Source organism: Bubalus kerabau, chromosome 10 (genome assembly GCF_029407905.1).
Source record: "Bubalus kerabau isolate K-KA32 ecotype Philippines breed swamp buffalo chromosome 10, PCC_UOA_SB_1v2, whole genome shotgun sequence".
NCBI lineage: Eukaryota > Metazoa > Chordata > Mammalia > Artiodactyla > Bovidae > Bubalus > Bubalus kerabau.
In genome coordinates, this window is record NC_073633.1 from 87,962,490 (window position 1) to 87,983,659 (window position 21,170).

The following is a 21,170-nucleotide window of genomic DNA, read 5'->3' on the forward strand; positions in this document are numbered from 1 at the left end:
CTGCCTCTTGAGAAATCTGTATGCAGGTCGGGAAGCAACAGTTAGAACTGGATATGGAACAATAGACTGGTTCCAAATAGGACAAGGAGTACGTCAAGGCTATATATTGTCACCCTGCTTATTTAACTTCTATGCAGAGTACATCATGAGAAACACTGGGCTGGATGAAACACAAGCTGAAATCAAGATTGCCGGGAGAAATATCAATCACCTCAGATACGCAGATGACACCACCCTTATGGCAGAAAGTGAAGAGGAACTCAAAAGCCTCTTGATGAAAGTGAAAGTGGAGAGTAAAAAAGTTGGCTTAAAGCTCAACATTCAGAAAACGAAGATCATGGCATCTGGTCCCATCACTTCATGGCAAATACATGGGGAAACAGTGGAAACAGTGTCAGACTTTATTTTTCTGGGCTCCAAAATCACTGCAGATGGTGACTGCAGCCATGAAATTAAAAGACACTTACTCCTTGGAATAAAAGTTATGACCAACCTAGATAGCATATTAAAAAGCAGGGACATTACTTTGCCAACAAAGGTCCGTCTAGTCAAGGCTATGGTTTTTCCTGTGGTCATGTATGGATGTGAGAGTTGGACTGTGAAGAAGGCTGAGTGCCGAAGAATTGATGCTTTTGAACTGTGGTGTTGGAGAAGACTCTTGAGAGTCCCTTGGACTGCAAGGAGATCCGAACAGTCCATTCTAAAGGAGATCAGCCCTGGGTGTTCTTTGGAAGGAATGATGCTAAAGCTGAAACTCCAGTACTTTGGCCACCTCATGCAAAGAGTTGGCTCATTGGAAAAGACTCTGATGCTGGGAGGGATTGGGGGCAGGAGGAGAAGGGGCCTACAGAGGATGAGATGGCTGGATGGCATTACTGACTCGATGGACATGAGTCTGAATGAACTCCGGGAGTTGGTGATGGACAGGGAGGCCTGGCGTACTGCGATTCATGGGGTCACAAAGAGTTGGACACGACTGAGCTGAACTGAACTGAAAGTTAGTGTCTGTAGCATTTCTTTGGCTTCCTAGAGTTAGTTTGGGGCTTCCCAGGTGGCTCAGTGGTAAAGAATCCACCTGCCAGTACTGGAGACCCAGGAGACCTGGGTTTGATCCCTGTGTTGGTAAGATCCCCTGGAGAGGGAAATGGCAACCCACTTCAGTATTCTTGCCTGGAAAATTGCATGGACAGAGGAGCCTAGCGAGCTACAGTCCATGTGGTCGCAGAGTGGGACATGACTAAGTGACTGAGCACACATGAATAAGTTACTTACTTTATAGCATGTATCTCTGTTGCAGTATCTCTGAGATTTTTTTTGTTCAGTTGTTTAGCCTGTGGCAGATGGCCATCTTGCCTCCTCTAGACTATAAAGTCCTTGGATACTGGGACTGTGAATGCTACTGTATTTGACTTTTCATTGCCAAAAAGGCACTCAGTAAATGACACATCCTGGGCATTCACTAATTTTTGAGTGGATGAATTTGATTCTAATTTGCTTTACCATATTGATGCCTTATTGTGGCTAAGGCGCTTAACATCCGTGAGGTAAATAGTTGAGATTTTGATTGGTTGAGTAAAACTTTGAGAAGTGCAGGAGTTTGGATTTCTTGAATCCTTTATTATAAAGATGCTAGTAGAGAGGCTATTATTATATTGTGAGACATTCCTGGTTTTGACAAGACCACTTTGTGTTTTGGGTGACTTTCTTTCTAAACTCCTTAAGAGTTATCAAATTATTATAATCATGTTTTTCAGGAATGACCACATTTTAATCAGGACTGAAAAAGGGTGAAATGAGGCTAAGAGAAAATTGAAAATCATTTTTTTTTTTTTTTTTTTAGGTAATTGTGGTTAAAAAGTGATAGATATTTATAGAAAGATACTAGCATTTTGGAATGAAGGAAATCTGTAGTAAGAAATGTTCCAAATTAAATTGGGTTATACTATGGACAATTAAAGCACAGCCTGTATTCTAATATGGTGTGGAGCTCATACTTTGCTAAAGCTAATTTTAAGATGCTATCAGACCACACTTAGGCTTGCAGGATTTGCTTTAAAAAGAGCTTCGTAGTTCAACACCAGTGGTCTGCTTAAGCTAGGGTTGATCAGACTCTGGAAAATCTGATATGCTTAAAAAGAACTTTTTGAACATTGATGTCTACTAAAAAATCAGTTGTTAAGTGCAGTGAGAAATATATTTCCAAGCAGACAAGAATTTTATAGGGTGATAAGTGAATCCTGTTCCCAGTGGCAGATTTCTAGGGCAGTTACTGTCTTCAGAAAGCTTCTTGGTACGTTTGTGGCATCAAGACTGGTAATGGTGAAACTGATCAGATATTCCCGCAGGTGGAGCTTAAGACTTGCTACCCAAGTTGTGTTGTTTGTTCCCTGCCATCCTAGATTTCCTCAGGAAGTTTTTCTGCTGGACACTGATCCTTTTTTTCTCATAGCTTCTGGCTGATTCTAAGCAAAATAGGGTGAACCTCTCCTGCTGCCCTGTATAGCTTCAGTTCCTCTGTTCACCATATTGTATCATATTCATTTCTAAATATTGATTCATTAACAACTATTATTTTGTAGATAGAGATTTTATAAATGGGTTTAAATTGTAAGGGACTATTATTTTGTAGATAGAGATTTTATAAATGGGTTTAAATTGTAATGGACTATTATTTTGTAGATAGAGATTTTATAAATGGGTTTAAATTCTTAGATTATTATAGTATTGATCTCTTGTTCCATTAATGCATTCTCTTGGAAGAGACTTGGAAGATCGATACCCAGATTTTTGTTTATAAGCAAGATCATTTCTGACTTTTCTTACCTCAGAAACTCTCTGGTTTGATGGTCCCCCCTTTTCCAAATCTACTCTCAAAGTATATATGATATATCCTATGTAAAATGTTCAGTTAAAAATCAGCAGTGAATAGAATGACTGTCATCCAAAAGCAGATATTTTAGTTGAATATTTGAGTTTAATGACTTGGATCCATTTTTTAAATAAAGTATTATTTATTTATTTTTGTCTGTGTTGGGTCTTCATTGCAGTACACGGGCTTCTCGCTGTGGTGGCTTCTCTCGTTGCTGAACACAGGTTCTAGGCGAGTGGGCTCAGTGGTTCATCACGACTGAGTTGTGTCTGAGTTGCTCCAGTGCATGTGAGATCCTCCCAGACCAGGGATCAAACCCATGTCTCCTGCATTGGCAGGTGAATTCTCAGCCACTGGACCACCAGGGAAGTCCCTGGATTCATATTTGAATTTAGTGATGTGGATTCGTATTGCCAAAAAACCTAACATTTTAGATATTTCTGAAGCTTATAGTTGAATAATATGCTCAAAGCACCTTCTAAAGTTAAGATACCTTCCTTTCTGGCTCATTAAGAAGAAAGGTAACCTGTTACTGACTTCACCCTTAGGTAAGTAGTAACTGGAAAGTTAGTTAAGAAAATTTGTATGATTTTTTCCAACTGACTTAAAAGAGGAAGTTTATGTTAGAACTTCTTAAAAAATGATTTTCACCTTTTCAGTTATGGATTAGAGGTTTGAGAGGTTTCATCATGTTTTGTAACTGGACTGTATTGTATGATATGATACTGTAAAGTATGCAAGAGAAACCACACGAGGACATAATTATATCTTGGTCTTTTTTAGAGGTGGAGCCTTAGGAAATTTTTCTCAAAAAGGATCCTTAATGATGCATAATTTCATCAAATTAATAGTACTTCAGATATTATCAATAAAGTAGCTTTGACAGAATAGAGAAAAGCATGCCTGGTTTTGGCAAGTGTGAAAGTGTCGCGCAGAGAGCAGATGCTAGTGGTTTTTTATTCCCTTGCACTGTCAGGGTCCCATTCCCTTTCTCAGTCCTGTGTGGCTCATTTGTTGTTTAGTCACTAAGTCATGTCTGACTCTTCTGTGACCCCGTGGACTGAGGGATTCCTAGGTGGCTCAGTGGTAAAGAATCCACCTGCCAATGCAGGAGAGATGCAGATTTGATTCCTGAGTCAGGAAGATTTCCTGGAGGAGGAAATGGCAACGCATTCCAGTGTTCTTGCCTGGAAGATTCCATGGATAGGAGGAGCCTGGTGGACTGCTGTCCATGGGGTTGCAGAGAGTCGGACACGACTGCGTGACCGAGCATGGATGCCCGTGTTCAAAGTAGCATGCTGTGTGCTGTCGAAGAAGCGCTGTCAGAGTCCTTCTCCCTTGTTGAATCCTGTGTAGCTCATTTGTTGTTGTTGTTAAGTTGCCAAGTCAAGTCTGACTCGGCGAAACCATGGACTGTAGCCCGCCAGGCTCCTCTGTCCATGGGCTTTCCCAGGTAAGAATACTGGAGTGGGTTGCCATTCTCTTCTCCAGCAGATCTTCCCTACCCAGGGATCGAACCTTTGTCTCTTGCATTGGCAGGTGGATTAGCCTGCCACAGAGCCACCGGGAATTCTCCATGTAGCTCATGCTGTGATTGTTAATTCCTCTAATGTGGGCTGTGCCTTTGGACTGATAGTTGACAATGACTCCAGAGCTGTCCTGCTATGGACTACATTAGGATTCCTTTTAGTGACACCCCTCCTTTGGACTTTATCCTTAAGACCAAGACTGTGTCCTCCTGCCCCTTCCCAGTTGTTCCAGAGAGTAAACTACTTCTCCCAGTAAATTGAGAGGTTTATATTTAATAAGTGCTACTACTACTCACATGCTAGGTACTTGCCAGGTACACTTTGTATGTTATTTCAGTAAAGCCTTTTTACAACTTCAAGATTAAGGAATTAGTCTGTGCATTTCCATCATGGAGTAGTAATCTGTCCAGGGACACACTAAAGGTAAGCCTGAAACTTGGCTTCCCGTCCAGGTATGATGACGAAGTTCATGCTTTCCCCACTGTCCCATGATATCCTGTATTTGGAGAAAGGAGCACAGTGGCTAGGAGACCATTTCTTGCTCCCTCCCTCCTAAGCTGCCAGGATCACTTTGGTCTTAGTGGGTAGGCGAACACTGTTATTAAAAAAATCTACTCATCATCTACCATCTCTCCATTCATCTCATAAATATTTATGGAGTACGTGTATTGTGCATTGTGCTGGTTGAGAACCTGGAGATCAGCTGGTTACCAAGCCCTCTGTGCCTTCATAAAGTGTTAGTCGCCCAGTCGTGTCCAACTCTTTGTGACCCCATGAACTGTAGCCCACCAGGCTCCTCCATCCATGGAATTCTCCAGGCAGGCATACTGGAGTGGGTAGCTGTTCCCTTCTCCACAAGGACCTTCCCGATCCAGGGACTGAACCCTGGTCTCCTGCGTTGCAGGCAGATTCTCTACCGACTGAGCCACCAGGGAAGCCCCTGCCTTCATAATGCTTATATCAGTTACTCAAAAAACCACTCTACACTGGGTGTGGGGTGGGAGAGCGTGTCTGCGCTTCTTAGCCCAGTGCCTGACTAAGAGGAAGCTCTCAACAAGTGTTTGCTCTTTTGCTCCTTTTAACCTAAGTTTTATGCCTTCAGCCAACTATTGTCCTTTGTACATTTCTGGTTGTACTCTGAATCGTTGACTTGAATCTTTGTGTGTGTGTGTGTGTGTTTTTTTTTCCCAGTTTAAGATCAGTCTCTTAATCTTTAGAAACTAGCATGTTCCACAAAGAGATTTGGTCTAAGTGATCAGTTGCTCTGAATTTGAATATTAAACAGGTGGTATGGGCTACAGACTTTCAGTTACAAGATGAATAAGTTCTGAGGATAAAATGTATAATGTGGCTATAGTTAATAACACTATGGTACAGAATTTCAATAATTGAATTTTTTAAAAAGTTCTACTTTCAGGAAGAAAAAAAAAGCTAAATATGTGAAGTGATGGCTAATTAACACAATGGAAGGAATCCTTTCACAGTGTCTACATGTATAAAACTACCACATTGTACGCTTTAAATATCTTACAATTTTAGTTGTTGATTATACCTCTTGAGTTAGAAAAGATGGTATGGTAAAAATGGAGTGGTATTTTTGCTAAAAAGTTGTCTTTTAGTTCTTGTATTAGGCATTAATCCTAATTACATTGTATAAGTAGGTATACCTTTGTGTTGTTTTGAGTAGCATTGTCAATGATTTACCTTATATTAAATGTGTGTTTTTTAAATGGTTTGCTATCTTTGAAAATGTGATGTAATGAGTTAATACTGAAACTCCTAAACTAGAGCATGAGCCTTAGATTTTTGTTTGTTGTTGTTGTTGAGTTGCTAAGTCATGTCTGACTCTCTGCGACCCCATAGACTCAGCACACTAGGCTCCTCTGTCTTCCACTCTTTCCTGGAGTTTGCTTAGATTCATGTCCACTGAGTCAGCTTTGCTATCGAACTATAGCATCTGTTTTTCATGATGGAGAATCTTGAGTTAGTAATATTTTTGGAATGTTTCTTCTGTAGGATATCTCATATCTTTTTGATAAATTCAAGCAATTTTCTGAGAGATTTTCAAGGTAAACTCAATTGACAAATTTCAAAATGCCCATTTAGAACCAAGTCTGTTTCTTGAACCAGTCTTTCTATGGCTAATGAATGATTTCAGACCATATTGAAGAGAACTATTAAAAACATCAGAGATTCATTAAATGTTACCTTGGTAGAAATATTCATTTTGAGAGTAGTGTATGATTCATTAAAGCAGTGCAGTTTCCTACTTGGACAAGTACCACTGACCTCTCCAGTCCTTCAAGACAGAGAGTTTAGTTGACTTTGATTTTATTTTTCTCAGTGACCCCATCTGGTAATACCTATCCTACTAGAAAGTAAAGTGAGTTTTCTTTCTGTTCATTTCCTATTTTTCTCATCATTTGGTTTTCTTCAGTGGACTTGAGTGTAACAGGTGTGACTGTTTAGAGTTCTAGGAAATAGTACCCATCCGTGTGTTGTCAGCGGTCTAAGTCTCTCAGATTCCCTCTTTTCTCTGTTCCACTCGGCTAGTTCAGGTTCCAGGCATTTCTTACTGAGGAAATTGCAGCAATTTTGATATTAGCATTTCTGTATTCACTGCCTGTTCTCTTGCAGGCTGTAATGCATTCACTGTTGAAGTTTTCTTAGGGGCAAAATATATATGTGTCTGTGTTTGCACACATCTATATGTACACATTTGGTTCTGATTATGACACTCTCTAATAAACCTTTCGGAGAAGGCAGTGGCACCCCACTCCAGTACTCGTGCCTGGAAAATCCTATGGACAAAGGAGCCTGGTGGGCTGCAGTCCGTGGGGTCGCTAAGAGTCGGACACGACTGAGTGACTTCCCTTTCCCTTTTCACTTTCATGCATTGGAAGAGGAAATGGCAACCCACTCCAGTGTTCTTGCCTGGAGAATCCCAGGGACGGGGGAGCCTGGTGGGCTGCCGTCTATGGGGTCGCACAGAGTCGGACACGACTGAAGCGACTTAGCAGCAGCAATAAACCTTTGGTAGTTTCATTGCCTCTAGGGTAACGTAGGTTCTGTAGCAGATTGTTTAAAACTTTGTGGAGTGGTTCTAGCCTTTCATTGTGAGCAACCCCTCAGCCCTCCTGCCCCTTCCAGTTGGTTCCAGAGAATGAACCACTTTCTCTGCAGTTTGTTGGTAGTGTTGCTTTGTTGGCATTATTTGCCAGGTGTGGTATTCAGACTTGGTTTGATGTAGGCAGCCTTTTAAATGTATAAACCACTGTTTCATCTTGTTTGAACGTCTTGTCTAAGTAAATGATGAGGCAGTTCTATCTAAGGTGCAGTTTGTTTTCTGCTTTACAAGGTGTGAAAAATTCCCACAAAGAATATTTTTTTTTTCTTGAAAGGCTTTTGGTGTAAATGGAATTAAATGACTAAAATTCAGTTCTTTAAGATTAATTTGTTGAAGGTTATTATTTTCCAATTTAGGTAGTATCTGAAAGTTCTGAACTATTTTTGTATATCAAATTAAGCTTTCTAATTCATTGTTAGAATTGTAACATCCTCTTTTGCTGTGATAAATGTTCATTTATTTGTAACGGTGTTAAGTGATGGATGGTAACCAAACTTAACTATGGTAATCATTTCACAATGTATACATATATCAAATTATTACATTGCACACCCTAAACTAATATAATGAAAAAGTGAAAAAATGAAGGTGTTAGTCACTCAGTTGTGTCCAACTCTTTGCAACCCCGTGGGTTGTAGCCTGCCAGTCTCTTCTGTCTATGGAATTCTCCAGGCAAGAATCCTGGTGTGGGTAGCCATTCCCTTCTCCAGGGGATCTTACCGACCCAGGGATTGAACTCAGGTCTCCTGGACTGCAAGAGGATTCTTTTATTGTCTGAGCCACCAGGGAAGCCCCAAACTAATACAGTACTATATGTTAGTTATGTTTTGGTAAAACTGGGGACACACACATACACACTCTCTCACTCCGCTGACCTGCCTTTCTCTGTACAATGAACAGATCACAAAGCTTCATAAGGCATTAATACCATCATAAGTTAAAAACAATAGTCACTTATATTTCAACTGTCTGATAGAATACCAGGTCCTCCAAGTTTCATTGGAATGCTTACTTTTCTGTATTTAAAAGCAAATGTCTACAACACAACAGTAACTTTGAGTGGCTTGCTGTGCGCTGATAACCAGCACAGTCGTAGGATGGTGAGAGTCAATGGCCATCTCTGTAGTCATTTGATAACTGATCTCGCACAAGTTCATGGATGCCAGAAACGATGTTGAAGTAGGCATCTGGCTCCCTGGCTTTGTAAAGGATGAGGCCAGAGCTAGAAGACAGCCACTGAATGGACAGTTAAGCCAATTCATCTTCTGTGGCTCTTAGGGAAAATTTCCAGCAGCCTGTAGAGTTTAAGTGTTTCTCTGTACGTTTGATGTTTAAAATGTGTTGCCACATTTTTGTTTACTGAAATGCCATGTGCACAGCAGCTTTTCCTGTCCTTATCCTCCCCCTGATTTCTTTAATTCTGCCTCTTTGCCCATTGGAAACGAATTCGTTGTTCTTGCCATTGAGTTGGCCTTTGACCTACATGTTCTTTTGCCATCCTTGAATTTGTACCTACCAGCACTTTGGTTTATGTTACTGCTGTTTATACATCCTACCCCACCCCATGATTTAGGTTGTGAACTTTTTGAAAAGAAAGTCTGTATTTGTACTTACTATCGTGAAAGTGTGGTTAACGAGGCCTGTGTGAATAGTTTGGTAACTACAGCTGTCTCCTTTTTCCCAGATCTGGAATAAGTTGCCATCTTTAAAATACATAACATGTAAGGAGGCATTTTTGAGAGACCTTCACATGTGTGATGAAAAGTGACTGAATATAACTGTGTGTGTGTGTGTGTGTGTGTGTGAGTATGTAGATGTATGTATCTCTATTTTGATGTTTCTCATCTGTACATTTTATGGATCATCTGTCTGCATCCCTCTTATCCTGGATGTCTTTCTTAGTTCCAGAGAGCCTTCCCATCTACTTCTCTCCATCATTTTCATACTTTCTTCTTGATTTTAATTTTTAGAAGCACCTCTTTATCAGCATGATGTACCTGCTGTTGTGTATATGTATGTTGAATTAGAAAAATATTATCTAAAAGTAATCTTAGTCATATGGTTCTCATACCCCACTTCACCTCCTTTCTAAAGAAAGTTGCATAAATCGTCACCTTTATCAGTTTATGCTTCATTTAAATAGTGGAAGCAATATCCTTTTAATTTTGTGTAATTTTATTTCGAGGTCATAGAAGATGAGTTTACTGGTGAACCTCCCCAGCTGCGTGGCGTGTTTGCCTTGACTGTCCCTGTTTGCAGTCAAGTTGCCCCTCTGCTCACACCATCATGTTTTCCTGTTGACCACCTGATATGGTGACTCCAGAGCTGCCCTTTTTATTCCAAGATGAAGCTTATGTCCCTTCATTACACACATACACACACCCCCCGCATGTTGCAGTGAAGAGACTGTTTGGTTTCACATGAAGTCAGTAAAAGGAGACAAAAGTGATATATTTCTAACTTTGTCAGAAGGCTAAAAATTCCTGTTTTGGAGGTTGGCTTTTAGGGATGTAAATATAGTCTAAAATTTTTCTAAATTGACATTTGAATGGCTTACTTAAATATCACTTAAGCTCACTGCAGCACTGTTTACAATAGCCAAGACATGGAAGCAACCTAAGTGTCCATTGACAGATGAACAGATAAAGAAGATGTGGTGCATATGTACAATGGAGTATTATTCAGCCATAAAAGAGTGAAATCATGCCATTTGCAGCAACATGGATGAACCTAGAGATTGCCATACTGAGTGAAGTCAGGCAGAAAAAGACAAATATCGTATGATATTTATACATAGAATCTAAAACAAAATAAACATACAAAACAGAAATAGACCCACAGAAATAGAAGAAAAACTTATTTTTTTCCCAAAGGGGGAAGAGGGGAGGTAAAAGTAGGAGGTTTGAGATTAACACATACATCCTGTGCATGCTCAGTTGCTTCAGTCACGTGCAACTCTGTGACCCTGTGAACTGTAACCCGCCAGGCTCCTCTGTCCATGGGATTCTCCAGGCAAGAATACTGGAGTGGGTTGCTAGGCCCCCTCCTGCAGGGGATCTTCCTGACCCAGGGATGGAACCTGTGTATCCTGTGACTCCTGCATTGCAGGTGGATTCTTCAGCACTTAGCCACCAGAGAAGCCCAACATATACAGCCTACTATATATAAAATCTGGAGGAGGAAATGGCAACCCACTCCAGTATTTTTGCATAGAAAATCCCACGGACAGAGGAGCCTGGTGGGCTACAGTCCAGTGGGGTCGCAAAGAGTCAGACACAACTAAGTGACTAGTACTATATATAAAATAGATAACCAACAGGGACCTACTACTTTATAATACATGGAATTTTAATTTTACATCATTTGATCCTCATGTAATCTTATGGGTTAGGTGGGAGAGGGATTTTCTTCCTTTTACAGAAACTTAGTAGGATTGCTTACATGTCACTAAAAGATGACTCTAGGGTTTGACTTTAGGACTTTCACTCCTAATTCCATGCCTTTTATTCAGCGCTCTGGTATTTTCCCATGTTTATCTGGAAATATTTCAGTACTTCGTATTACAGTAGTTATTCATTTATTCAGCAGAGTTTTATTGAGGGCACAGTTTTCAGTTCTAGGCCTTTATGGCTGAATCTAAAGACAAGGTTTCTACTCTCAAGGAAGACTGTCAATAAATAAGTTGATGAGGTAATTATTGTTCCTGTAATAATAATGATTAACACATAGTAGGTGCTCAATAAATGTTTATTGAATGAATGAGTGAGCAGAGTGATCAGAAGGAAATAAATGAGTGTTGCATTGTATATGGATAGATTAATGAAGGAAGGTCTTTCTGGGACATGACATCCAAACCAGGGAAAGAGCATTTCAGATAAAGAGACCAACACAGGCAAAGACCCTGAGGCAGCAGAGAGCTTTTTTTTTTTTTTTTAATTAATTAATAATTATTTTATTTTTGGTTGCACTGGGTCTTTGTTGCACACGGGCTTTCTCTGGTTGTGGCAGGCGGGGGCTACTCTTCATTGAGGTTCTCAGGCTTCTCATTACAGTGGCTTCCTTGTTGCAGATCACATGCTCTGGGGCGCGTGGACTTCAGTAGCTGTGGCTTGTGGGCCCTAGAGCAGGGGCTCAGTAGCTGTGGTGCCCGGGCTTAGTTGCTCCACGGCATATGACATCTTCCCAGACCAGGGATGGAACCCATGTCCCCTGCTATAGCAGGGAAATTCTTATCCATTGCACTGCCAAGATAGTCCAAGTTTGACTTATTTACGAGGATGCCAAAGATGGCCACATGAAATCAAAGAGAAAGGGATCAATTACGTAGGGCCTGGCAGACCATGGTGAGAAATTTGAGTTTTATTGTAGTGTCGGGAGATAGCTTTCCATGTGTCTTGTGTTTCTGCACTGTCTACCCTTGTTCTGGATGGCCTTTTCAAGGATAATTTGTATGGTCATCAGCCTTGGGAGACAGAGTGTTTCTCTCTCCAGAGCAAATAATCAAGCAACTGTTGTCTAGTGTGGTAAAGACGCCGTCCCCCTCTAGGGAAAAGGTCAGATGGGCTTACTGCCCGTTGTTAAAGACTGAAGTTCATTAAACCCAGGGTTCCTCTGCTGCTAAACAACCCACCGCTGTGCAGGTGTCATCTGGCCTTCTTCGTGTTGGTTACCTCATGGGAAGCTGATCCCCCAGTGCTGAAACTCTGGCTATTTCTGTTGCTATGGGTAATGAAGTCCTGTCTCTGACCCAGGAGTCTCCTGTCTTCTGCCAGCATCCGTACCACCGTGCAGGCTAACTCGTTAACTTGAAATTAGGGCAAAATCTTACACCCTTCACGTTTCTTAGCATCTCAGAACATGAAAAGTCCTGGGGGATTTTCAGCGGAGGAATCAAATATAGTTCAAGTTTTTAAAAAGTCAGTGTGACCACTGTGGAAAGTAATCATGGGTAGAAGGATGAATGAGGAATCTGGGGCAGCTGTCTTGAGAGAACAGTGGCTGAGACCAGTGTGGTGGCCGTGGAGGTGGGGAGAACCGAGGAGTTCCAGGTGGTCTTCAGGAGGTGGGATTTATAGGTCTTGACAGCATGGTTATGGGATGTGAAAGAAAGGGGTGGGGAATAAATTCCAGGTTTTTGCTTTGAGGAAATGAATAGATAGAGGTAACTTGAACTGAGATGGAGAAGCGTCATGATGATGATAAGCCTGTAAAAGGACTTATTTCTCTTGTCATCACCCCTTTAGCCTTTTTTTCCAGTCACTTTATTTGCGTGACTCTGTATAGAAGTTTTATGCTTAGAGTTACAGGGAAAGGAAGAATAATAACTTGTTTGTACAACTTAGGATCAAAGAACTACTGATATGTACTTTCCTGGGAAGAACATTTTTCTTGTGTCTTCACCAATTGTCAAGTTTGTTAACGTTAAAAAATTCAAGTTCTGTAGTCCCTCAATAAGTGGGCTGTCTCAGTAACAAGAAATTAGGTTAGCTTGGGAGGATTTATTTTTCAAATAGGCATATTGATTTTTACCCAAAATTCATTGTCTGCGAGTTTACAGTGAAACTTTTTAGTGGGTTTCAAGGTTTTCTCTTTTTGACGCTAAAGTAACACAGTTTTTTCTTATGTATTCTGGGCTTTTCTCTTTTAATTTTCAAGGATAATGACTGCTCGCCTTGTGATCACATAAACTTAATACAATAGGATGGAAGAAACAAGTGCCTGTCTATTAATTTATTTAGTTTGTCATTCTCAGTGAAAAATTCCTTGGGATAACTTCTTGTCTCTCTAATGTCAGATGTAGATTTCAACAGCACCCGACTGCTTTTTATAAAGAAACTTAAAAAAGGCCTTGGCCCTAAAGAGTTCTTTTAAATGCCTTTCCTTTTCATCTAGTGGGATTTATCTTTGTGTGTGTGCTTTTCACATGCTTACTGTATTTACAAGATGATTTTACATTTCTTAACCTTTTTGTATGGTGCACAGTTTTAAGCTGCAACATAGAACTTGACTGAGTTTTGAATTATCTTTGTACCATCCACCACATGTCCTCCTGGGCTTCCCTGGTGGCTTAGCTGGTGAGGAATCCGCCTGCATTGCGGGAGACCTGGCTTCAGTCCCTGGGTTAGGAAGATCCCGTGGAGAATGGAACGGCTACCCATTCCAGTTTTCTGGCCTGGAGAATTCCATGGACTGTATATATAGTCCATGGGGTTGCAAAGAGTCGGACATGACTGAGTGACTGAATAACAACAACAAAAACAATTTATACTCTACAGTGGAAAAATTTACTGCAGTTTAAAGATAAACTTAGAAAACGTGAACTAAGATCACAAAACCATTAGTGATGATCATGACTTCTCCAGGCAGTGTGACTTGTGATTAAACACCTCAGTAGACTCTGGAAATGCAGTTACAATGTAGTTATTTCTGACTTTTTGAGAAGATAAATACAGTATCTTTTGTTTGTTTTCTTTTTATGAAGACCCATCTTTTGAGGTTTTTACTCCCCGCCCCCACCTCTCTCACCCCTCGCCATGCTGACCCCAGGTAGTAGAGTGTTATTTAAGCTTCCCAGGATGTCTTGGTCCTTCTTTTTGGAATAGTATTATTCTCCTTTCCTATCCCATGATATAAATTCTTTAAAAGGACTTGACATTTTATCACTGATTTGACGTTTCATGCCGTGCACTGAGTCATGTACAGTTGCACCATATTTAGGCTGTGGTTGGAGTTTCATGAATAGATTGCTGGTCATCTCTCTCTTGTCCTCTGATTTCAGAACAAAACCAAACGTCAGTTAGTAGTAAGATTTTACCGGGGCCCTCTGAGGGCTGGTTTTATTAGGTGACTGAATTGAACCAGCATTTGTAAGCCTATGGAATGTGATGGAAACTCTTCCCTAAAGGATTGCACTACCCTGGCAGTTGAAGTCTCAAGTGTGGCACAGATTTGTGCCCCTGCCCTCTGTCCTTGCCTTTAGGAAGATTTTTAATACCTCTGGTTTTGGGGCTGTTTCTCCTATACCCTGGAAACCATTCTGGAAATGGTTCAGAGGCACAGAAGGAAGGAGTCTGACCCTGAGAATCATTAACTCCATTTCTCCTGCCTGTGTTCTTTCGTCTGTTTGTGAAATAGCAGAGGGCTGCGTCGAAGGCATTCAAGTCAGACCTGGCTTTGCATTTGAGCCCTTGTTTATTAGTTGTGTGACCACAGGCAACATGCTTAACCTTTTTACACCTCAAAACTCAAATGTACAGTTGAGGCTGTGCTAAACCACTGTGCTTTGTGGTTTGGTGAAGCAGCATGGTGTCTGTCAAGAAACTTGTGCTCAACGTTGCAAATTCACACTAAGTACCAAAGCCGGGTTAGTACTCGAAGCTGCTGGGTGTCCCTCTGGGATCCCACCCTCCTGCCTCCTGTGGAGGGGACCACTATCCAGAACTTTATGTTCAGCACTCCCTTGCTTTTAAAAATAAGTATATCTGTACACAATATCGTAGTCCCCACTTATCTGAAGTTTCTCTTCTTATGGTTCTAGTTACTTCTGATTGGCTGTGCTCTGAAAATATTAAATGGAAAATTCCAGAAATCAATATTAAATGGAAAATTCCATTAAATGGAGAAGTTCATCAGTTTTAAATTGTACACTGTTTAGAGTAATGTGATGAGATCTGGCGCCATCCCGCCCTAGATATGAACCATCCCTTTGTCCAGCATATCCCTGCCTGTTAAAATCACTTTGTAGTCGTTGCAGTTATGAGATTGACTCTTGTGAAATTGCAGTGCTCCTGTTAAAGGGTCCCTTATTTTACTTGATAATGGTCTCTAAAGTACAGGAATAGTGATGCTGGCAATTTGGATATGCCAGAGATGAAGGGCTTGCCTTAAGTAAAAAGGTGAAAGTTCTTGATGTAATAAGGAAAGAAATATGAATTGAAGATCTGTGGCAACCCCGTGTCAGGCATTTGCTTACTTCGAGTCTCTGTGTCATATTCTGACAATTCTCAAAATATTTCAAGGCTTCCACCAGCAAAAGGATTATGATTCCCTGAAGACTCAGATGATGGTTAGCATTTTTTAGCAATATTTTAAAATTAAGCTATGGTAATACATTTTTTTTTTTTTTAGACATAATGCTATTGCACACTTAATAGACAACAGTATAGTATAGATATAACTTTTATATGCACTAGGAAACCAAAATGTATGTGATTCCTTTACTGAGATACTCAATTTATTGCAGTGGTCTGGAGCTGAATCTGCCATATCTCCGAGATGTATCTGTATAGGAGTCAATACTATCCATGGTTTCAGGCAGCCACTGGGGGTTGTGGAATGTGTCCCTCGAGAGTAGAAGGGGACTACTGTGTGTTTTTAGCTTTGCCTGTTTGGGCTCTGTGAAAATGTTGTCTCTGAAGAGTGCTTTATCACTGCCAGTGAGTGTAGAACTCTTGGATCTCCACCCATCTTTGCTGATGGGCATGGAGTTGGGGTTACAGTTTTTTTGTGTGTGAGGGGTGTCTGGCTGGTGTAGGGTGATTTTTATCTATGATTTTTTTTCCTTTTTTGTCTGTCCTAGGCTTCTCTCTTACTGGCCTTTAGAGCAAGTCTTCTGATACTGGGTCAGAGGTAGGGACAGTGTGTGACATCCCTGGAGGATGAATCCAGTAAGGAAATAGAAATTGCTAGGAACCAGATATACCATTTTATAGGAAGGGAAAGGGGGAAACCAGGACAAATCTTACAGTATTGGATTGGAATTCAGGGTGTCTGTATGAATGCAGGGTTTTCAGTAGACATGGATATAGAAAGAAATGAAGAAGTAAGTGTGTGTGCATTTAAGTGTGTGTTTTCATTCGCTTAGATGACCTTGAAATAGTGATAATACAATTGCAGTACGCGCACCCTGATCTTGGTTTCTAAATACCATTTTTCCCCACTAAAATGGTTGAAATTATCAGACCTAAAAAAACACTTTTTGGTAACTATCATCAAATAATTAATTTGGCCAAGAATTTTCTATGGACAGCAATCAAGTATTGGGTAAAAGTTTGTTGAGAATTAAGATATATTTATACAGTCTGAAAATATCACCTCAAAAATACTTATTAATTACAAAGAGGAAAAGAGTCACTTTACAGTGGGGAAATCTGGCAGATAGCACCCTAATCAATTAATCTAAGTTTGCACTACCAGTCAGGGGGAAAAAAAAATGGAAATAGCATACCACCTGGTAGGGTATAAGAAGAAGGAACTCTTCTCTGGTATTCCTGCTGAAAAGTCATAACTTGAAACTAGTCATCAGGAAGTTATCAGACAAACCCAAAGGAAGGGACATGCTACAAACTGGCCTGACATCCTCAAAATTTGTTGAGGTCACGAAAGTCAAGGATAGTGTGAGGAATTCTCGATTGAAACAGAGTATCGAGCTTTGAAAAGTCAGTGCAGTGTGACATCCTGGATTGGATCCTTTTACTAAAATGGACATTGTGGGGTGAGTGGAGCAAGTCAAGGCTGGTCTGTGGATTAGCTGACCATACTGTGGATTTGGTGACTGTACTGTTAATTTCTGGGTCCTGATGGTTGTAGTTATTGCAGGTTTGGAGGAGAATGTCCTTGTTTATAGAAATGACTCACCACACTCTGTAGGGGTGATAGACCATGATGTTTGCCATTTACTCCCAAGTGGGCTTCCTTGGCGGCTCAGACAGTAAAGCTTCTGCCTGCAGTGCAGGAGACCCGGGTTCGATCCCTGGGTCGGGATGATCCCCTGGAGAAGGAAATGGCAGCCAACTCCATTAGTCTTGCCTGGACAATCCCGTGAACGGAGGAGCCTGGTGGGCTACAGTCCATAGGGTCGCCAAGAGTTGGACATGACTGGGTGAGTTCACTTTCTTTCTCAAGTGGTTTGGGGAAATTAAGTTATTCTAGTCTTGCAGTGTTTTAAAAAATTTTTTTTGGTAGGTTGGCCTGAGATTATTAAAGAGAAGGAAGAAGACCTCTCCTGTGAGTTTACTTTTTCAAAACTGTTAGCTTATCAAGCCAGTCATATGTAAGGCTGAAGAGATTTCCTTTCTTGTTCTGTCTTGTCTGGCAACTGCCCTTCCTGTGCGGCTTCCTGTCATATCTCCATTTGTCTTTTGGTATTCCGGTTTGAAAATATTCACCATCATCTCCTTACTATGTTCTTTTCCCGGTTCATTATTTATGTCTCTTCACCTGTGTTTTGCTTTTGTGAGAAAAAGCAAAGCACTGCTTTCCAGGGAAAGTATGATCTACAGAAACTTTGCACTTCACTGCGTTGCAATTCAAGATAATGCTGTGTTTAATTTCAGCTTATTTTCTGGGTACTGTTCTTTTCTCCTCAATTCTCTGGTGAGCTGCTGAAGCTTTTTGCTGCTGCTTTTTTACTCTACTGCCTCTGCCTTAGTGCTGAGCATGTTCACGTTCAGACTTTTAGTAAAATGTATTGGGCTGGTTGGTTGCTGTCTTAGAATTTAAGTATTCAGAAAGTATAAGCAGGTTTAGGGGAAATTGACGAATTCAGTGCTATACTGATCCACAATCTAGCTGTCTTATGACTGTGTGTGTTAGTGGTTAGCCCTCAGAGGTTTAGGATAAAGGCCCTAGTCTAAAAATTTGTGTGGTTCTAGATAGGAGTAGGATGCTGTGGGGGAGAGCGTTTATTCTCAGAGCAGCCTTTTAGCTCAGAGAACATTCCATGTAAGTTATCTATTTGATAGAATCTGCCCTTCCTCCTTAGTACAAAGAATCACAGTGTAAGGCCTTGAATTGTGCACGCCCCCCCAGCCCACCCCCGCCCCCTGCTTTCTTTGGTGGAACTAAATCCGTCATAGGGCTTGTTTTCCTTAGATAGGTTGGAGGACAGGCTTTTCTTCAGCAGTTACACTAATTTTCATATTTCTCAGAATGATCGAGGAAAAAAGCTTTTAAAATCCAGAGTGGTAGTTACATTGCACTTAGAACACTCCCACACATACAGGCTTTTCTTCAGCATGTTTGTTTTTTTTTTTTTTTCCTTGCTGCTTTTATAGTGTAGGTGGCCTTCTCTGCATTGCTTTGACAGGAAATTGAGCAACCTTTCTTTTTTGGAACAGAATATATTTTACTGCTGAGAGAGAAAGAAAAAAAAGGAAATGTTTATGTTTTGAAATTTAATTATGGATTTTTGTTTGAAGGCCGATTTAAATCTAGAAAAATGAAAGGAGGGCTTAAATTTCAGATTGTGCACTAATATTTCTGAACCTTCCTATTCATTTTTGGATTTTCCTTTCTTCCTTCCCTGGAGAAAGAAAGGAAGACCCCCAAATTACTTTGCTTCATAAAGCTGGAGCCATGGGTGGATGTTAATAAGTTTATCACTACTGTTCTGCTTTTGTCTGAAGCTCTCTTCCTTCCCCAGCGGTCTTCTTTTTGTAGGGGAGGTAGGATGGGCTCTTCATTGAGCTAACAGGCATCTTGAGTCTAGACTGTGTGTGAGCCCTACCTTTGGGAAAGCATGTCATTCAACAAAGCTTCTCATCATTTGGCTTGTTCTCGGATGCTCAGGCTGGGTGGGGAGCTCCAGATTGGAACCCTGCCTCTGGTACACATTCTGCCTGGACCCCTGAACCCCGTGGTGCTTTGAGATAGGAATACCAGTCTACCCACCAGCTATCCAGGTGCTTGCTGCCTGGGGTGATTTGGGTGAGTTTAATTGAGTAGTTCCTTGATAGCACTGGGGACTCAGGGGAAGAAATCAGACTGTAATTAGAACATATGGAAATGTTGTCCAGTTGGAATGCAGTAATTCTGGTGGAATCTTTCTAAGTGTGTTTGGAAATCACCTCCTTTCACTTGAGTTTGAGGTTGGCATGTTTGTTCATGTAGCTAAGTAGGTTATAAGTGTCAGGTATGTTTTGTTTATGTAATTAGCTGGTTATAGCTTATTAATTAAGATAAAAAAACAGTACATATTTCAAATATTTCAGGCTTCCTTTCCCATTCTGTAGGTGCAATTTGTAGGGCAGGCACGTAAAAACTGCAATTTTTATTATCTGGGGTATCTCGTGCCCAGAATATTCTTTATAGGTTCTTTTTACCACAGTCTTTGTCTGATGTTTATACCACTGGTTATGGTAGGAAGGACCTGTTGCAGGGTTTTCTGGAACTCTGTTCTGCTGTATTATGTAAGATCATAGTGCCGGGACATGGTAAGCCCTCAGCGAGTGTTGTTTTGAATGCAGGTAACATAAGTTTTGAAGTCCCTTTATATTTGGCGGAATGAGTGATGGGAGTCCAAGGTGACAGGTTTGGAAGACGAACTTACCACCTTGTCTTCAACAGGAATTGGAAATATCTGTGAGTGAAATTAAGTTTTGATTCTTCTTATTCTTCTAGTCTTCCACTTTATATGTTTAGGAACAGGGTTTGGAAATTAACCCAGTTTGAAATAGTGTTCACTTCCCCAAACATTAAAAAATAGATTTCTTGGAAGCTCTTTTGGACATGTATAGTCTGACTTATTTTAACATTTTTAGAAATAAGTATGTACATGTACTGCCTTATGGCAGTACATGTGTACTGGGACTTCCCTGGTGGCTCATACTGTAAAGAATCTGCCTGTAATGTAAGAGATGAGGGTTCGATCCCTGAGTCGGGAAGATCCCCTGGAGAAGGGAATGGTTACCCACCCTAGTATTCCTGCCTGGAGAATCCCATGGACAGAGGAGCCTCTTGGACTACAATCCATGGGGTTGCAAAGAGTCAGACACAACTAAGTGATTAACACTTTGCACTTTTTTCACTGTGGGTTTTAATGTTGGGCATGTTAAAGTGCTGCATTCAATGTGCCAGCAAATTTGGAAAACTCAGCAGTGGCCACAGGACTGGAAAAGGTCAGTTTTCATTCCAATCCCAAAGAAAGGCGATGCCCAAGAACGTTCAAACTACCACACAACTGTACTCATCTCATATGCTTGGAAAGTAAGGCTCAAAATTCTTCAAGCTAGGCTTTAACAGTATGTGAATCAAGAACTCCCAGATGTTCAAACTGGATTTAGAAAGGCCAGAAGAACCAGAGATCAAATTCCTAACATACATTGGATCATAGAAAAAGCAAGAGAATTCCAGAAAAATATCAACTTCTGCTTCATTGACTACCCTAAAGCCTTTGACTGTGTGGATCACAACAAACTGTGGAAAATTCTTCAAGAGATGAGAATACCAGATCACCATACCTGCCTCCTGACAAACCTGTATGAAGGTCAAGAACCAACAGTTAGAACCAGACATGGAACAACAGACTTGTTCCACATTGGGAAAGGAGAATGTCAAGGATGTATATTGTCACTCTGCTTATTTAGCTTCTATTGCAGAGTATATCATGCTAAATGCTGGGCTAGATGAATCACAAGCTAGAATCAAGATTGCAGGGAGAAATATCAATAACCTCAGATACGCAGATCACACCACCATTATGGCAGAAAGTGAAGAAGAACAAAAGAGCCTCTTGATGAAAGTGAAAGAGGAGAGTGAAAAAGCTGCCTTAAAACTCAACATTAAAAAAATGAAGATCATGGCATCTGGTCCCATCACTTCATAGCAAATAGATTGGCAAACAATGGAAACAGTGACAGAGTTTATT

The 21,170-nt window shown here is 40.7% G+C and overlaps 1 protein-coding gene across 47 annotated transcripts in view; it reads left to right on the forward strand.

The window, feature by feature from the left end:
* The window catches only part of SIPA1L1 (signal induced proliferation associated 1 like 1), a 512,605-nt gene that overhangs the window by 193,494 nt on the left and 297,941 nt on the right, over positions 1–21,170 (forward strand). For 17 of the 47 annotated variants that reach the window (XM_055538504.1, XM_055538534.1, XM_055538533.1 and 14 more), the window contains one exon: positions 19,771–19,885. The exons of the other annotated variants lie outside the window; for them this stretch is intronic. The gene's annotated coding sequence lies outside the window, so the exon portion shown is untranslated. The remainder of the gene's footprint in view (positions 1–19,770; positions 19,886–21,170) is intronic. 47 annotated transcript variants of the gene reach the window in all.